Genomic DNA, 14,348 nt, shown 5'->3' on the forward strand with positions numbered 1-14,348 from the left:
TTTCTCATACAGTCTCCAAACTCCAAGCTATAGAGTTTATTTTTCCTATAGTTAATTTTCTTTTTAAAAACTTCCCAGGCACAAAAAAATGTAATTATTTGGGGTGCCTGGGTGACTCAGTCGGTGAACAGTCCGACTTCAGCTCAGGTCATGATCTCACAGTTCATGAGTTTGAGCCCCGCGTTGGGCTCTATGCTGACAGCTCAGAGCCTGGAGCCTGCTTCACGTTCTGTGTCTCTCTTTCTCTCTGCCCCTTCCCCGCTTGTGGTGTTTCTGTCTCTTTCTCTCTCTCTCTCAAAAATAAATAAACATTAAAAAAAACTAAAAGAAAAAAAGAAAATGTAATTATGGTCAAGTATAAAATGATTTTGAAAATTGCTCATTTATATATACAGGGTTCAATAATTCCTCTCACCAGAAAGGGATGGGGCAAACAGAAACAGAACACATTATATACAAATAAACAAGTAAAAATCATTAATATAATGAATGTGTCACTTTATATTAACATAATCTTCATTGAAGTACATTCTTTTGAATTCTCTTTTATAACTTCAAATCCCACACTCATCATAACGATAAATATTATGGTTTTTCAATTTAGCCAACAGAAAGTGTTAGCTACTAAACAAATACGTTCTCCAAATGTCTATTTTACTTTTGGAAGTTTTGTCCCGCAACACCCCATCCCCAACACCTGCCTTCCAGCTTAACTTCAAAGGGATATTTCATATAAAACATCTGAGAGAAGGAGAAAAATCTGACACCACACTTGTGTGAGCTTCCACTTAAAAAAAAAAAAAGTGCAAAATAAGCAAATATATATTTCTTAAAATGAGGCAATTTAAAAAAAAACAAAAGGTTAGAAGTCTGTCTTGCCATGACACTTGGTTATCTTAGACCATATAATAAAATAATTAAATAGGAGAGAAGAGGCTAGACTGTCTTTGTTGAAATTCGGGTTCTGTCATTTACCAATTATGTGATTTGTGGCTAAGTTAACAATCATGCTGAGGGTACTTACACCTCATCTATAACACGGAAGCAATTTTATTTACCTCAGAGGATTGTTTAGGAAATAATGGTGATCCCATATGAAGCACTTATAACAGGGCCTGACACAGAGTACTCAATAATATAAGGTGATGTGAATATAATTATATTGGTTAGAGGACTATAATTATTATTAGTGTATATATACATTATATACACACACATATATACATATATATCTCATTCCTAATGACTATAAATCTGTTCAGGAGGTTTAACTTCACTTTCTAAACATTCTCAAGTGCTGATATTATTAATTAAGTATCAATACTGAACAGAACATATAAACCATTTAACAAACTTTTATGCACTATGACATTAATCTGTTTTAAGTATTCCTCATAGCAAGGATATCAAGCAACTTACTACACTAAGACCAAACTTCAATTTTTCTTCTAGCTTCTAAGACTCTATCCCTGGCAAAGTTGTAACTGGGGCAAAAAAAAAACAAGCAAACAAAAGTCCCCAAACATCAATAACTCATCCTTATCCTTTCCCCAAATTTTATTTATATCCATAAGGAATTGGAGCTGGATAAATAAGCTCCCAAAGTAACTAGGAATGACATGCTCTTAGTAAATGTTGGAGCAAGCGGGAAAATGAAAACCATCCAAGAGAACTTAAGTAGTACGGTCCTGTGTGCACACATATTGACACAAACACAGACTCATGGACACGTCTTCCTGCTGCCCTCTTACCAGAATCCAGCAAAACAGTGGACCATAACAATTAATAGAAGAATTTCTATTTTATGTAAATGTCATCTCTATTAGTTCACCAATTCATTCTTTCAATTAATAAACTAATATAAATGATCCCTTATCATAACAGTAACTGTATCTCAAATTTGCTTTCAAGGAAACCCAACCCCATTCTTTTCAACTGAGGAATCACTGGGGTCTTATTTCTGTATATTTCTCTAAGTTGCTTCTGCCACATTTAAAATCAATTAAAGCATAAGGATGATGCAGGATGAACCCAAGTTTCTGTTTAAACTAAAATTATCAAAGTATGAGAGATTATGCTTTGTCACTAATTATTAATTAACCTAACGACGTCAATACTTCTATCTACGGAGCCCTAAGGGGCTATTTTTACTTCCCCTGAAAATGACTGGGTAGCCACTACATGAACGCTTTTGTTTCTGCCTTCATATGCTATACCTCTGGAATCTAAGGCAACACTGGGATATTTATACAGGGCAGGGTAGGAGGGGATGAGCGAGAGAGAAAAAGAGATCTCAAACATTCAAACTCTGTCGTTGCTAGCTAGCCCTAAACAAATTGATAGCTGAGTGAGTAATACCTGGGGCAGGACGAGTGGGAAGAACAGAGAGAGAGAACACGCACAGATGCACTCACTACAGAAAAGGTACTATATTTCACACTTAACTGTGTTTTAATACTCACATAAATCTTCAAGAGAAGTACTATTACTCATTTTTAGACGAAGAGACTGAGCCCTGGTGAATTAAGACAACTTGCCAACACTCACACACAGTAAGGGTTGGAGTCAGGATTAGGATTTGAGTATGTCTGACTGACTTCAGAGCTTTCACCACTATGATAGATTGCCTTCTACAGCTAACTGCATAACTGTCAAGACTAGGTATGATTCTTGAACAAGTCAACGTAAGTCTAATCAAAGTGCAAAAGTTGTATAAATGTGGAAGGGAGGCTTTTTGCTTTGTTTTGGTTCTGTTTTTTGTTTGTTCCTCTGTTCTGTTTTAGATATATATTACTTAGGTCACACTAACAAGACATTCTTATTCTTGAATCCTGAGGTCCTTCCTGCCATATTAGGTTTTCTCTGACAATCATTATGAACAGACCAGCTGTCCAACATCGCTCATAAAAGAGTTCCTAATTCACACAGAATCGCTTGCCCCGAACCCTCTCTCCTGGCTTCTTTAAAAAGCATATGTCACAGCTGCATTTCAGCTACACTCAAGTAGTGCCTCATCTGTGAGCCATCTCAATGGACAACTAACATTTTGAAGTGCACACAAAATGGGACCAATAGTGTCTTACTGTTAATTAAAACCATCCTGACAGCAACGGACTTGGCCTTTATGATCAGCTTCTCTCCATGTTTGCTGAGTTGAGTCAACACATCTGCACCTGTAGGCTGGCTCAAGATGAATCAAATGTGAAAACTGAAGTGATCCTTGAAAAACAGGAGGGTTGAACTTCTTTTTCCTAAGATAAGCAATTCTCCTGCACCAAATGTGTATGTGCACATTCAGTCCAATACTTGGAACATCACTATTATTGCTAACAAAGGAACGTTAGACATTCTCATATCTTAAAGCAGCTGTTCTCAAATGATCTGGTGTCAGGAGCCTTTTGTACTCTTAAAAATTATTGAGGACCCCAAAGTGTTGTTATTTATGGGAATTTCATCCATTGATGCATTTATGTTAGAAACTCAAATGGAGAAAAATTTTAAATACTTACTAACTTACTTGAAAATAAAGATAACCTTGTTAAATGTAAACATAAATAACATTTCCAAGAAAACTATATTCTCCCAGACAAATACAGTGAAGAGAACAGCACTGTTTTACATTTTTACAGGTTTTTTTTTAAATGTCTAGTTTAATGAGTAGACAGCTGGATTCTTCTATCTGCTTCTGCATGCGGTCTGTTGCAATACATTATTTTGTTGAAACACATGAAGAAAATTAAGCCTCACAAAGACATCAAGGTAGAAAAGGGATCTCAATACCCTTTTTAAACAATTGCGGCTGTTCTGCTTTCATACTGCACCACGTGTCAACGTGGAGTGGTTCCCTTAAGTGTTAGTGGCAATGTAGAATCTGAAGATACACCAAGGAACTTTTTATAATCTATTAAATTAAAATATATTGTTTTGTCTTGACCTTTGAATGAATCTTTTACTATGCATGATTTTGACATCGGGGACTCCCTAAGCAGATCTCTGGACCAAACTTTGAGAATCAGCTACGAACAAAACAAAACTCTGAAGAAAGTATGAATGAATGGATTTAGCACAGTGACAAAGAAAGATGTAGCAACTGTACAAAGAACCTTATAAAAAGATTCAAGACTTTAGTTACTCCATAGCAGTAGATTTGTACAGATTAAAAAAGAGGCCCTCCTGAGGACCCAGCCTTACAAACTGGGCTTAGAGAGTAGTAGGGAGTCCATTGGAGAGCCTCTATTGCTCCCCAGGCCAGACTGATCTTTCACTGTAAACAAACTACATAACCATAGGTGGTGGTCCTAGTCACATTTACATACAAGGGACAGCAATTCACACAGAGTAGGAAAAAAATAGAAGAAAACAAATCTGCACTTGTGAAGAACAGTCTGATAAAATTCATGTTATTCTCTTTTATTCCTTCATTTCTGCAGTCTGTTCATGACACGTTTGATAGTTAAAAGTCCATGATTGGTAGAAAATAATATCAGGTCTCAGCTCAGGGCTTTTATTTTATGACCTGGGTATGGGGGTGGGTGGGTGGGAAGTAGGTAATAGAAAATATTGAAAAAGAAAGAAGCCTAATTTTTAAATTGTAATAGTAAGAGCTTTTTTTTTTAAAAAAAGTAAGCAATTCCTGTCACTTAAATACAATAAAAATTAAAATTTCTAAGCATTTTGACTTTGTTTCATAAAAAAAGATGCATACAAAAGTGACTTTATGAATTTATGTGACTTCAATGAGAATATAGTGAGGATAAAATGGAACAAGAGATTCTAAAATAGCAAATTTTATTTTAAAAACTGAAATAATTTAAAACATTTTTCTTAAAACTTTGAGACCACTAACTTTAGCTAGTTTGCATTAACGAAAGAGTACAGCAGTGAAAATATCTGTAACTTAATGAATATTCAGTAAAAATTAATTTCTATCATTGCTCTTTATCATGCCATGCTGCAAAAAAATAATAATAATAAATAATCATGCCATGCTGCAACCATTATCAAATTCAGAATGGTCCCGTATTCAATTTATGTGTATGTAATTCTAATGAAAATTTGACTTTTACCAACATAACTTACCATCAAGAAAACTAGCTATTTCCTACTATATCTGGTGATCAGAGGGTTCAGTTCTGAAAGTAAGGTAATTGCTAAACATCAGTGTCATCAGAGACTTGTGCTGTGTGGTAAATATGCAATTTTGCAAAACACAGAGCTTGTAAGTGATGACTACATATATAATGGAGTTTACCAATAATTGAGTTGCCATTTAAAATGAATATATTAAATGCTGGTCATGAGTAGAAAAACTACACTATTTGGTACTAATTGTGGTTCTTTTTTTCTTGACCGCTGTCTGAGCTCATTAGAATCACATGCTGTGCAAATCTCTCCCCTTCGGAAAGTCAGACATTCTTGCCTCCCTTATGCCATTAGTTAACCTTAAGCTTCACTGTACCAAGGGGCTAGGGGCATTGAAAGTGCCTACTGCTGCAATGGTGAGGACAGTTTCTCTTCCACAGATGAAAAGCACGCACGAGCTGTACTGAACATTAAAGTACACTCTAGAGCTTGCTAAAATCCTTCCAACAGACTTTTTTGGTCAGCCCTTCAACATAGATACAATAAAAATGTAAGATGCATTCCATACCCTACTCTAAAAAGCAATCTTAGAATTTTACCAAAAATGAGTGCTAAAACCCAAAAATATAAACATGAAGCTTAAAACAATTTAAAGATTTATTTTAATTATAAAAACTTTTTAAATTACAGGGATATAGGTGGTAATGCAGAAAGATCTATGCTTCTCCTTATAATGGTGAGACACCTTATAAATGGTGAGACACCTTATAAATGGTGTCCATTTCAGGACAGGAAACGTGTTTAGCATGAGTATCTCTACCTACAGTTTACTAATGCCCTGTGAAGTTAATTTCTAGTTAGCCCCATATATACTAGAATTATAGATGACATTCTTCATTAAATAAACAAACAAAAAACTACATTCACATTAACTTTGAAATTGTTCAAAAAATCAAACTGAAAATTATCATATATGTAAAATACAATCATTTTCCTGTTCACACAAAGGATTGAGTTATAAGTTTCATGCTGTTTAGAAGTATCTATTTACTTGGTTCACAAAGCAAAATGTAGCCAATGTAAGTTCCATGCTATTAAAAAGAGGAGAGTTTTGCCCAAGAGTAGCCAACACAAAAGTTATTCCTCTAGGAGGTAAGAGGTACATATATTAAACCCAATGAAGTGTCTTAAGACTAACAGACATCTCTTCTCTAATTACATGTTCACCAAGAAAACTCATAGTTTGATTTCCTGGCAGCAAAAAATTTATTTGTTGTTGTCAATATTCTGGTCTACTAATAAATTCAATAAGTCCTCAAACTGAACATTAACAAATTGCTATTCTTATTTCCTTTTTTTTTCTTGAAAGAAGGTATTCATTTGATATTTTCCTCAATGATCTTCCAAGGATAAAAGAGCAATTCCAAGAGAAAAACCTAGTCATATTCTTAGACCATCAGTGTATTTTGGTAAATAGCTACTTAATGTTAATATCAGGCATTATGCAATTAAAATAATTTTTACAGTAGTTTTGATAGCTATCAATAATCATTGCTGCTTAATCATTAGGTATACTATACTTTCAACTATAAAAGCTGACGATACCACAATAAAATAAGATTATATGACCCTGAGACTCTCCAAAATTTAAGTAAAGTTAGACATCCACAGTATTGTTTCATAAAGACATGAGGAAGAGAAAATATGAGTATCTAAATACTCCTGAGCCTTACTATTATATTACTTAATATTTAAGGACTTTTTTATTTTGAATGAGAGAACAAATGAGGAATAGTACTTTGCACATAAAAGTAAATGATCTTTAATGTATTAGACAGTTGATGAATGGTGTGTTTATGTTTACAAAGGATTGTTCATAGTCCTATAAAATAAAGTCTTCATTAAATTGAAATTTCAAGTCATTTTATATATTTCAAAAATGTCACATATGTATAGTGTATATGCATTATACATGAAAATGTCTGTGTGTGTGTGTGTATGTGTTAAGCTTTCTTTTTACTCCTCAGTAAGGGATCACTTCAAATCAGACCTACATTCACCTAAGGAATGGCACTTTTGTAGCATTTATCCCAAGGAAGCAGGAGAACGTTTCGCTCTTTCCAATCCCACCAATACCAAAGCCTATTCAACTCCTAGAAGAGATCAATGAGAATAGGAAATGCCGTTACCTAATTCATAAGATAGCTGATAAGAGTCAAACATTAAGGAAATCTTGAAGAAAACTCCAGTGTGAAAGAAGAGGATTAGGACACACAGAAATGGGGAGAAGAGAGAAATGACAGGTGGGAGGAAATACTGGTAGTTTCCATAAGTGCCCCTCCCAAGTCAACCAAGCAAATGTTTTTACAATGGTTTGGTCAGATGCTATGGCAAATATTCTAGGTATTCCTGTGGGTAATTTCTTCATTACAGTTGAGACCGTATTTTGAAAGGTGTCAACTAACTGAAACAGGCTGAAGGCAACATTTACAAAGTATTTTATAGAGCAGAAGTTCTCCATGTGCGGTCTCTGAACCAGCTTCATCAGCAACACCTGGGAACTTGTCAAGAATGCAAATTCTCAGGCCCAACCCCAGACCTACTAAATCAGAGTATCTGCTAACCCAGCAAGCCAGGTTTGAACAAGCCATCCAGATGATCTGATGCACGCTCAAGTTTGAGAACTGCTGTTCTACACTTAAATCACACCCCAGGGAGAAAGGTCAGAGATCAATCAGCTTGTCAGTGCACTAAATAATCCCAACCATTGCAAAAGCATGTAAATAAAAGAAATTTACCATCAGAAAACACAGAACCACAGACATGAAAGAACTTAAAGGAAATAATGGATAAGTAAACCCATACTTGGAGACGTTCTGAAATCCAGTGTCTGGGAAATAACTATTGATTTTATGTCTGTAGTTTTGAAGTCTACTTTTATAGAGCACAGTTACATATATTTTTATTAAGTTGATATATAAGAGCACAAGACACAAAATTCACTAACCTGAAAATTGAGTGATTAAAGAGCATTCACTTTTGATAAATAAGAATTGAATGTATGTGCTAAACCCTCCTATCATATTTCATTCAGTTATTTTGTGAACACTCTTACCTCCTCTACAGACAGAGACTGTATTAGTGATACTGACTGTGCAATACTTGGACACAGAGATTAAACTAATGCCCAGTGTGCTACTGGAAACTTCTGATCCTGATCTTACTAAAATGAGTACGAGAGTCATGCACCAGTAACCTGACCTTTAACCTGAGCTTGCCTTTGGGGAATTTTGAGACAGACTAAATCAATTGATATGGCCATTACAATTGAAGGCCCTGTCAAATTTTTTACAGTATCTGAAAGGGGTAATTGGAATCTGAAATGGACTGTAAGCAACACGGAACTACAGTTCTCAATATGCCAGGAATCCAACACACTTGATTTCTTCTTTACGCTCAGTAACAGGAAGGAAACAAAAATGTTATACAATAATTTCTGAACAGATACTGATTCGACTATTATGATTCCAATATATGTCCAATAATTCTTTCAATAATATAAGAAATGATAGGAGGTAAATAACTTTTTAAAAAAAGACTTTTCACAAATTTCTCTTGATGGCATGAATTTAACGTTTTTCCCTGAACACTTCATAATTTTGGAGGATATGAAACACTGGGAAGAGAGTTCTCTTACCTAGTTCAAAGGAAAAATATTTCACAGGAGAGCCTAGTTAGAGATACTCTTTATTTTACATTTAAAAAAAACACAACTGAATTAAATTGAAGCTTAAATTTTTCAATTTCAAAAATTAAAATATATAGCTTGCTTGTTTTCATTTATGCCTGACCCACAGGGTACCTTTTGTACTGGCCAGAAAAACAGAATGCTCCTTAACATCGATGTGTGTTTTGAATTATACTAATAAGCAACATATCAGCTGCGAGGTGAGACTACATTGAAAAAGACTGCTTCAGCTTACGGAAAATACCAGCTGTCTCCACTCTGTGAAGATGGATTACCACCTGTCCTGTTATCTTCCATACACAATACAAGGCACGTTGGCCATTTTAACCAGGATAACTGTACCCATATGTTCTTTAATTCTGGTCTGCATGCTGCCTACCATTAAATATTCGTAATGGATCATGGTAAATAGGAGATTAGCATGGAAGACAGGGTGTTTAAGCAGAATCTAAGCCTCTGTTTTATTAAACCTCCTCCTTGTTCTTGAGACCTGTACAACTGAAAATATTTTTGATAATATCATCAATTTTAGCTAAATAGTAAAGCACCCAAGTGTAAACAGAAAGCAGTGAGGTTTTTTTTTCATAAGGCTTAGGCAGTTGTGAGGCTACATGCCACAATAAATTAAAACATAGGTTTCCATTAAAAAAAAACCAACACTTTAACCTTTAAAATGATCACGTACATAATTTGCTATAAAAAATTTTGCTAGAAATCCCCTCCTTTTCTCATCACTTACAAAAATGTTACATGATTGAATGTATTTGACAGAAAATAGTATATGAAAAGAAGCAGAGTTTTAACATACTATAGTTGAAAAAAGTTACCTTTATTTGAAAAATAAAATGTATATTTTGAATGATATCAGTTACTTCACAAAGTCTTTAGCCAAAAAATGGAGACAGATAAATATGCACTTCTACTATAGAATAAACTGGAATAAAAAACATGCTCCATTATCGAATGTATTTATTTATCTGGTTAGCTTAATATGTAACCAGTAGTATATGAAAGACAATGATCAGATAGATACTGAGTTCTTTTTTAGTGAGTACAGGGCTAACTTCAGCTATGTAAAAATCACACACAAAGTTGTGGCCCTATATGTTTGCATTATATGCTGTAGCCAACTGAGCAAATGGCCAAACAGGTCAACTAGCAGCTGTTTTATATAGTGATCAATACTTAGGACCTCAGGTCAGTATGATTTGATACTAAATATTAACGAATATTGTAAAACAATGCAAAAAATAGTTTATAAAAAGAGTACAAAGTGTACCATTGCTTCATTTTAGATTAACTATAAAGATAAAATAATCTCAAATATAATCCCTCCATTGTAAATAGTCATAAAATTCAGCACTGTTGAAGGAAATAATAGATTGATGTTTGCAGGTGTATTTGGTCTTACATTGTTGGGTTCTGACTTATATTAGTCAAACATTTTATTTCCTTCAACTTGTGAAATGTTAGAATTCCTAATTAAACTTTGAAATAAAAAGAATAGGGACAAGCAAATAGAGATTAAAGAACACGTCACAGAAGCTTTCTTGATTTACAAAATATTTCTTAAAGGAAAGCAGAAAGCTATTGTAATGGTTAAAGACAGAGCCCTTTTATGTGTGCAGATGGGAAGTACTCCCAGAGAGGGTCATATTTCCTTAGGCTAAAGACCAAGAAAACTTAACTGCCCCAGGCCTGGAGTTCAGTGGCAAGAACAATTCATTCATTGAGAACTAAGATTCAGTAATCAAAGTATGAGGACAAGGGTGTGATTTTCATCTCATATAAGGACAAGTGACTACCAATTCAAAGGAAACAAATGGCAGTAAGAAAATGAAATCTCCCATATGGCTAGGATTTTTAAATCGGTGGTCCCTTATTTATTCACTTTTAAATTTCATTTTGTAGGCATCCAAATTGGCCAGGAGGAGGCCAAACTTTCACTCTTCACAGATGACATGATACTCTATATGGAAAACCCAAAAGATTCTACCAAAAACTGCTACAACTGATCCATGGATTCAGCAAAGTGGCAGGATATAAAATCAATGCACAGAAATAGGTTGCATTCCTATATACCCATAATGAAGCAACAGAAAGAGAAATCAAGGAATCGATCCCATTTACAATTGCCCCCAAAACCATAAAATACCTAGGAATAAATCTAACCAAAGAAGTGAAAAACCTATACATTGAAAACTATAGAAAGCTTATAAAAGAAATTGAAGAAGACACAAAAAAAATGGAAAAAGATTCCATGCTCCTGGAAAGGAAGAACAAATATTATTAAAATGTCAATATTACTCAAAGCAATCTACATATTCAATACAATCCCTATCACAATAACCGTAGTATTCTTCACAGAGCTAGAATAAACAATCCTAAAATTTATATGGAACCAGAAAAGTCCCCAAATAGCCAAAGCAATCTTGAAAAAGAAAACCAAAGCAGGAGGCATCATCATCCTGGACTGCAAGCTATATTACAAAGCTCTAATAATCAAGACAGTGTAGTACTGGCACAGAAACAGTACTTTATTTTTTTTCTTAGAAAAAGAAATGGACCCGGAAACATATGGCCAACTAATCTTTGACAAAGCAGGAAAGAATATCCAATGGAATAAAGACAGTCTCTTCAGCAAGTGGAAAAGTCTCTTCAGCTGGGAAAACTGGACAACGACAGGCAGAAAAATGAACCTGGACCACTTTCTTACCCCATACACAAAATTAAACTCAAAATGGATGAAAGACCTAAATGTAAGACAGGAAGCCATCAAAATCTTTGAGGAGAAAGCAGGCAAAACCTCTTTGACCTTAGTGACAGCAACTTCTTACTCAACACATCTCCAGAGGCAAGGGAAACAAAAGCAAAAATGAACTATTGGGACCTCATCAAAATAAAAAGCTTCTGCACAGCAAAGGAAACAATCAGCAAAACTAAAAGGCAACCAACGGAATGGGAAAAGATATCTGCGAATGACATATCAGATAAAGGGTTAGTATCCAAAATCTATAAAGCACTTACCAAACTCAACACCCAAAAAACGAATAATCCAGTGAAAAAATGGGCAAAAGACATGAATGGGCACCTCTCCAAAGAAGACATCAAAATGGCCAACCAACACAAGAAAAAATGCTCAACATAACTCATCATCAGGGAAATACAAATCAAAACCACAATGAGATACCACCTCACACCTGTCAGAATGGCTAACATTAACAACTCAGGCAACAATAGATGTTGGCAAGGATGCAGAGATAGAGGATCTCTTTTGCACTGCTGGTGGGAATGCAAACTGGTACAGCCACTCTGGAAAACAGTATGGAGGTTCCTCAAAAAACTAAAAATAGAACTCCCCTATGACCCAGCAAGTGCACTACTAGGTATTTATCCAAGGAATAGAGGTATGCTGTTTTGAAGGACTCATGCACCCCAATGTTTATAGCAGCAGTGTTGACAATAGCCAAAGTATGGAAAGAGCTCAAATGTCAATCGATGGATGAATGGATAAAGAAAATATGGTGTGTGTGTGTGTGTGTGTGTGTGTGTGTGTGTGTGTGTGCAATGGAGTATTACTCAGCAATCAAAAAGAATGAAATCTTGCCATTTGCAACTACATGGATGGAACTGGAGGGTATTATGCTGAGTGAAATTAGTCAGAGAAAGACAAAAATAATATGACTTCACTCATATGAGGACTTTAAGAGAAAAAAACAGATGAACATAAGGGAAGGGAAATAAAAATAATATAAAAACAGGGAGGGGGACAAAACATAAGAGACAAATATGGAGAACAAACACAGGGTTACTGGAGGGGTAGTGGAGGGGGATGGGCTAAATGGGTAAGGGGCATTAAGGAATCTACTCCTGAAATCTTTGTTGCACTACATGCTAACTAACTTGGATGTAAATTTTAAAAAATAAGTTAAATAAAAATTAAAATTAAAAAAATTCATTTTGTATGAATCACTGTCTATATAAATAGGCGAGAAACATACCCTGTGCTCCATAATTTCCAAAAATAGTTTCATATTATATTTTAAAAATCTCTTCAAAAATCACAAAGAATTAAACTACTTGCTTTGATCAAAAATTGAAAAACTGATGTTAAGTATAGAAATTTACCAAATATTTAATACCAACATTCACAATACAAGAAAATGTATGCAAATTTAAAGGTAACAGTTACAATATTTTTTTCAAATAATATTTCACTCAGTGCATACAATAAGTTTTGCTGAGAAGTTTAATGTTAGAAGGGACTTAAGAGCCAGATGGGAAAGCTGTGTATATTTAATATACATATCTATCCCATGTCCATTTGACATGCTATTTAGACTCCAATAGCCCTCATCCTATATAACTGTTTCTTTGACACTACTACAATCTCAGTGAATGATGAGAAGAATCAATAATATGAATCAATGTCTTTATTATAACTTATCTGGTTTTGTAACACTAACCTTGGAAAAGGTGTTCTGGCATAAAATATGCATTTAATTTTACCTATTTAAACTTAACTAAAACCTTAGGTAATAATGGAGAAAGTGCATTTTAAAGATAAAATATGTAGTTGAAAATGGCAATTTTTATGAAAAATGACAAATTCATCTTTTGTTTTACACAACAGTCCTTTCTCTTAAAGGATCAGCACAGAAAGCCTTCAAATAAGCCTGTTCCCTTTTTTCAATATTTTTATTGGATGTTTGGTTGAAACAAGAGAAACAAAACAGAGACAAACTGGAAAGACAGAAGGTGTACAGAAAATAGTGGTCCCACCATCACACACGGTTTGATAAAAAAATGAAAGACTATGATCTCTTCTAACAAGTTGAAAATTAGCCTTTACACTTCGGGCTCCTGAAACCACAATGCTCAAATATATAGAATTGACAGTGGGTTAACTTCAGATTTGTTCAAAATTATAAAGGTACCAAATAATAAGAAACACACAGAATTTTCTAAAGGATTTTCACAATTCTTAAAAATATTTCAAATTTGGGGAGATAAAGAGAAAAAAATAGCATTGGTGTTTGATTGGATTTTAACCCACTTCTATCAAAAATTTCTATATTCAATTTCTATTTAAAATTAATTTCATAATCCTCTATGGTTATTTCTAAACAAAATCACAATGAAAAATATAGATCAGATTAGCATTGTTTTTATCTGGTATAACATATTTCCAATATTTCTACACACTGATTACAGTTCTCTCCCATATATTTATATACTTTATTTATGAGAGATTTTTTTTAAGTATTTTTCTATAGTATAACCCTTATTGAGATACAAGGCTTAATTACAAATGCAAAATTTAGATTATATCCAAAATATGCCCTTAACTATTTTTCTATGGGAAAATTTTAATTTATATAAAAAAAATCAAATAGAACTACATTCAGATCACTTTTTCCAAAATGCTGTTTTCTAAATGAAAAACTTTGGAATTGATCTATAAATAATATTGTTTATCTAATCTTCCTCTCTGTATCACTTTTTTTTTTTTTTTTTT

General features: G+C 34.0%; 1 protein-coding gene across 9 annotated transcripts in view; it reads right to left on the reverse strand.

The window, feature by feature from the left end:
* The window catches only part of ROBO1 (roundabout guidance receptor 1), a 1,145,602-nt gene that overhangs the window by 292,709 nt on the left and 838,545 nt on the right, over positions 1-14,348 (reverse strand). The window lies entirely within an intron of this gene.

Source organism: Prionailurus bengalensis, chromosome C2 (assembly GCF_016509475.1).
Source record: "Prionailurus bengalensis isolate Pbe53 chromosome C2, Fcat_Pben_1.1_paternal_pri, whole genome shotgun sequence".
NCBI lineage: Eukaryota > Metazoa > Chordata > Mammalia > Carnivora > Felidae > Prionailurus > Prionailurus bengalensis.